At 43.9% G+C, this 6,005-nt stretch overlaps 1 protein-coding gene across 1 annotated transcript in view; it reads right to left on the reverse strand.

The window, feature by feature from the left end:
- Positions 1–5,338, reverse strand: part of Cbx5 (chromobox 5) — a 71,209-nt gene extending 65,871 nt beyond the window's left edge. The window contains exon 1 of the mRNA XM_004637923.3: positions 5,207–5,338. The gene's annotated coding sequence lies outside the window, so the exon portion shown is untranslated. The remainder of the gene's footprint in view (positions 1–5,206) is intronic.
- Between the last annotated feature and the right edge of the window lie 667 nt (positions 5,339–6,005).

The raw sequence follows: 6,005 nt of genomic DNA on the forward strand, positions 1-6,005 counted from the left end.
ATCACCATGCCTCACATAACAATGCATCAGCAGTCACAGAGTCAAGTGCTATCACGCATTGTAATTTGTTTTCAACATCAATATCCAGTTGGGAATGGTGGTACACACCTGCCATCCCAGCACTCAGGAGAGTGAAGCAGGAGGACAGCCCACTTCTGAGCCCAACTTGGACAACTTGGGCATTGTCTAAAAACTAAAAGAGAGGCCCAGCCAAATAGTTCAGCAGATTAAAGTGCCTGTAAGCAGGCACAGGGGCCTGCCATGCCAGCCGCACCCCTGGGGCACGCTGAAATGGCAACTGAGACTGGGCGTGGTGGTGCGCTCCTGTGATCCCAGTTCTTGGGAGGCTATAAACAGGCGGATCACTAGGACTCCGATCTCATAGTGAGACCCTGAACACCCTGTAGACCCTTCCCCAAAAAAATCCCAAAACTAAAAGAGAGTTGGGATATAGCTTAGTATGAAGGCCCTAAAAAAAATTAAGGGCTGAGGAGATAGCGCAGCAGTATAAGCACTTGCCTGGCAAGTCCAAGGCCTGGAGTTTGATTCCAGTATTATAAGAATCATCATCATCATCATCATCATCATCATCATCATCATCATCATCATCATATAGGTTTAGACCCTATTTTAAGTGAATGAAAATAAAAAGACCTCCAGGTGTGGAGGCGCACACTTGTAATCACATCATCTGGGAGGCTGAGGTATCACCTTGGCTATATATTAAGAATGTCTCATGAAACAAAACAAGCTAAGACCCTCCAGAGGTTTCCTAGACATATAAAAACCAAACACTCCAGATGTTTGCTCTCCCTACTACGCTTGCGAATCCACTACCCACATAGAAGCTTTTTACTTTTTAAATATACAGGCAAGGATGTCTTATTTCCTTTTAGTTAATAATCCTTTCAAGTTTGGTTGTAACAGTGAGTCTCTACACAACAAACACAAGTGCTTTAACTGTTATAATGAAGGTTTCTTTGTGTTATTACAGCGTGGTACAAGTTAACAATCAAACCAGGTTTTCCAAAAGTAAAAAATAAATCTAGTTAACATTTTCAATGAAGGGGCTGGGGAGATAGCTCAGTAGAACAAGTGCTTGCCTGGCAAGCGCAAGGACCTGAGTTCAATCCTCAGTTCTAAAACAAAGAAAACAAACAAAAAAAAGATTTTCAATGAAGACAATATGCAATGTATTATTTTTTTTTTTTTTTTTGAGCAGAATGTATTTATTGAGGGAAAGAAAGCTCCTGGCCAAGAGAGGAACAGGAGGGGGGCCCGAGCAGGTAGTTCCCCCTGCAATGTATTAATTATTGTAACTGTCCTACTAACCTGTTTTAAAACTGTCTTATTGCTATTTCTTTCTCAATAATTTTTTTTTTTGTGGAACTGGGGCTTGAACTCAGGCCCTTGAGCAGGCAAGCACTTATTCTACTGTGCTATCTCCCCGGCCCTCAATAAAATTAATTAAATTTTTTTTTCTCAATATAGTACTCTCAGAATTTCAATGAAAAGTTATCCACTGAAATTTCCCTACTAGAGAAAAGTATTTATCATACCTATTAAGTATTGTATTGAAGAAAATTCATAATAAAACAGGCAACTTTACTTGCACAACAAGGCAGACTAAGAATGCTCACTTCAAGTTCTAAAACCTTTCAAGTAAAAACACCAAATAATGGATTACAGCACCTGCAAGCAGGTTCGGGGCAGGGGTTTAATCCCTGGGCCTGGAGGGGTTCAATCCTTAGGCCTGCCTGCAATTGACATTGGGTATGGTGGCACAGACCTGTAATCCCAGCTCTTGGGAGGCTGTAAACAGGTGGATCACTAGGAGTCCAATCTAGTAGTGAGAGCCTGAACACCCTGTAGACCCTTCCCCGCCTCAAAAAAAAAAAAAATCTCACACAAATAATAAAATAGAATAAACACAAGAGGCCACCAATATGTTTATAATACAAGTAGCTGGGGCCAGGGATTGGGGAATCCACTCAAGAAAATAAATTGGCACAATTTAGTTACCTCTTCTTCAAATCAGCTTCCCCCTCCACCAAAACAAAAACTGTGGGTCTGTAAACAGCAGTGGAATCAGTTTAGAAATTAACCTGGTTCTTAAAACAAAATAGTATACTGTAGATGAAACAGTGTTTGATACATTGGGTAAAATTGTTTCAATGTAGGAAAGATCAGTGTAAAATCTGATCTTATGGACAGTCAAGATCAAAAGCATTTGAGAGGCCAGGTGTGGTGGCACACACCTATAATCCCAGCACTTCGAGCCTGAGGCAAGTGGATCACTGCAAGTATGAGACCAGTCTGGGCTACAAAGTGAGCTCAAGGCCAGCCTGACTACAGATAGAGTGCCTGTCTCAAAAAGGAAAAAAAAAGAGACAATGATACAAAAGAACTCTAGAAAAGGGTTTAAATCACATGAAAACATAAGAGGCATCAGAGCAGTCTCCTTTTGCGGGGGCAGTACTGGGGTTTCAATCTAGGGCCTTCACTCTTACCTACATCCCAGGTGTTTGTGTTTTTTTTTGGTTTTTTTTGTGGAACCAGGGATTGAACTCAGCCCCTTACACTTGCCAGGCAAGCGCTTATTCTACTGAGCTATCGCCCCGGCCCCCATCCCAAGTTTTTAAAAAAACTTTTGAGACAAGGTCTCTCACTAAATTGTTAAGTAACCTAGGGCCTCATATATGCCAATCACTGTCTCCACAATTAGGCTCTACTGTCAACCCGTTCCTCATTATTTTAGCATGTCAAACACAAAATATACTCAAATCCATGTCTAAATTGCAAAAAATGATAAAATCCTTACTGAAGTTTTGCATTTATCTGAAGGGTCAATGGTCAATTTTGTATTTGGAGATAAACATCAGTGATCCATTTACCAAAGGCTACTTCCTAAACACTACCCATCTTTTCCTATTGGAAGAATAGTCTTAAGATAATCTACCAATTGTCTTTTTTTTTTTTTTTTTTGGCAGAACCAGGGATTGAATTTAGGGCCTTGTGCAAGTGCTTAATCTACCAAGCCATCTCCCCAGCCCCTACCAATTGTCGTGCCGGTTTTGTTTCGTGTTGTTTTTGGAGACAGGGTCTTGCTATGTCCTTTAGGCTGACAAACTTGCGCTGAGTGCTGGGACTGTGCCTGACACCCAGCACAACTGTCGCTTTATTTCACCATTATCTTGGCACATGCCTATAATCCTATCTACTCAGAGGGCTAAAGCAGGAGAATCACAAAGACCCACCCAGGCAATTTGGAGAAAACATGGCTCAAAATAAGGAGCTGAGGATGTTGCCTATTGGTACACTGCTTACCCAGCATGTGTAAGGTCCTGGGATCAACCTTCAGCACCAAATTACTCTCTCCAAAAATAACTTTTTCCCTTTCTTCCGGGTGTGTGGAAGGGGACTCCTTTCAAATTCAAATAAATCTCAGATAGCCTTAGCCCATTATCACAGTTTTTAGAACCTCAGCAAATGCATTACCAGCATACCTACAGTTTTATAACTATGTAATTATACAACATAGCCTTGTCCTTTAAATATCAGTGGAAATAGCAATCTGTTCATTGTATATGTCTAAAATAAGTTCTTCTGTACAATGTCAGAAAAGTGTCTAGGGGCCAGGGAGATAGCTCAGCAGCTTAAGTGCCTGCCTAACAAGCACAAGGCCCTGAGTTGGATCCCTGGCACCTGAGAGAGAGAGAATAAAAAAGCCTCTAATAGAAGTACTCTTGATAGGCAGTTGATTTTGTTAGTCTTTAAATATCCCATTGCCCTAAATAAATCAGTGAACAATAGAGTAATGAAACTCTAATACAGGCAAAACATGAGAAACTAGTTGGGTGTTGAGGTGCACGCCTACAATTCCAGCACTTGGGAGGCTGAGACAGGATGATCGGCTTGAGTTCAAGGCCAGCCTGAACTACACAGCAAGACCCTGTCTAAAAACAACACAAAAAATTTTCCCGAATAGACCTTGAATATGCAGAGTGGGCATTACCAACAGAAGATAGTCTAAATGTAAATTAAAGGAGATGCAATCAAAAGGATGGTGATCCGGATGATGGATGGCTCTTCTGTCCCCAAAACTTAATAATCCTTAAAGAGCTTCTTTTATCTAAAGTCAGACATTTTCAAAGAAGCCACTGAGACGGGGCTGAGGACATCTTTAATGGTGCAAAGAAAGATACTTATGTGAGGAAAGGTTCCTCAGGGAAAGAGGCCATGATAAATGCACTAGAGAAATAGAAAACCAAAGAGAAAAGGAGTGGTAAGTATATGACTGGAAACACAAAAACAACTGATTTAATTTTTAAATTTATTTTTATTTTTATTTTTGAGACAGGGTCTCGCTAAGCAGTTCAGGCTGGACTTGAACTATGTAGCCCAAACTGGGCTTGCACTTGCAGCAATCCTCCTGCCTCAGCCTCCAGAGTGCTGAGATTACAGGCGTGTGACACCACAGCCGGCTATTTAACTTTCATGACAAATTATTATCCCTGTAAAGATTTAAACATGGGAGATCAAACCTGCCTCGATCTCAGAGTACACACTTTTATGTGGAGCATTCCAAATCCTTTCCTGTGAGCCTACAAATATACCTATTTGTTCACAGAAATATGTATTGTAACGATGGAAATTTTTGTTGGACACCTTCCACACAGTATATACCGACTGGTCCTTTCGTTCTAACATTTAAACCTCCCCCACCCCAATAAATCCAAGTCTAAGATCCCCCTCTTTACCGAAGCCTGTCCTCCTACTACCTCCGGATGTGGTCCACCTATGCAACCGCCCGACTCCCGCGCTCCCCACTGGAGTCAAACCGCTGCCTCTCGGAGAAGGCCAACCTACCGCGCGCTTCGTGCTCATTGGCTCAGTGAGATGCTGCTCAGGAGGGGAAAAACCCGCCTCCCACATTCCGATGGCCCAAGGGCCGATCACTCGGCAGCTCGAGGCAGACCCAATTGGCCTATACACTCGCCAGTCAAACTCTTCGGCTGCACAGCTCCAAACAACCTGCAGGGATAAAACATCCCGCCCCCTGTTCTTCTATTGGTTGGCCGACCCTTCGCTGCCCCTTCACTATCCTCCCACCCCACCCCGCGATCCATTCATTTCACACAATAACGGGCTCTAACGGGGCCGGTTAAAGACCTCCTAGGAGTAAGCAAGACTCTCTGCCACTTACCCGGGATCGAGAGTGATCACTCACACTAACGTCCGCCCTGTTCCTCTGTGGTGAAGCCGCACCACAGGTCACTGCTGCCGCCGCCTTCTGCGCAACGCCAACCGCCCGCCAAAACGGATCCTTCCTTGCGCCTGCGCAGCTAATCCTGGAACCGGACCCTTTCTCCGCCCATGACGCCTGCGCAAAACAGAACACAACTCCCGCCACCACGCAGGCGCCATAGGTTCACCGCCCTCTCGCCCGCCATTTCACGTGTTCATAGCGGCAGGCGGAACTTCCTAATACGCCTGCGTAAACTCGCCATTTTACTACACATGCGCTCAATTGGCGGCCAAGGCTAAAGTTTTGTGACAAACTACCTTCGTAATGTATAGTACTAATCACTCTTTGCAAAGTGGGTTGAATGATATTTGGGCATGGAGAATTTAAAAAGTATTAAATCCCTGGGCACATTCAAATATGAATGATTGATAAGGTAGCCAATCAAACTGGGTAACGCTAAAGTTCTACGAGAACCAATAGCTCAAAGGGGCGGAGCCTTCGTAGAACGCCCAAGCGGACGATGTCTGAGGGCGTACGCACACCACAGACCAATAGCAGGGGAAACCTCTTTTAGGTGTCCAATAAGAGCTGGAGAGGGGTGGAGTCTACCAATGGCGTAAGCGCGGAGGCGGGATAAAAGGCGAGACTAGAGGTAGGCTGCTGAGTACGCTTACTAGCTTATTCCTTTCTGCTGGTGGACACCGCGGAGGAAGCATCATCAGGCTCTCTTCCGACTGCCGTCATGTCTAAGTCAGAG

The sequence above is a fragment of the Octodon degus genome, unplaced genomic scaffold, assembly GCF_000260255.1.
Source record: "Octodon degus isolate 3935 unplaced genomic scaffold, OctDeg1.0 scaffold00093, whole genome shotgun sequence".
In the NCBI taxonomy this organism is placed as follows: Eukaryota; Metazoa; Chordata; class Mammalia; order Rodentia; family Octodontidae; genus Octodon; species Octodon degus.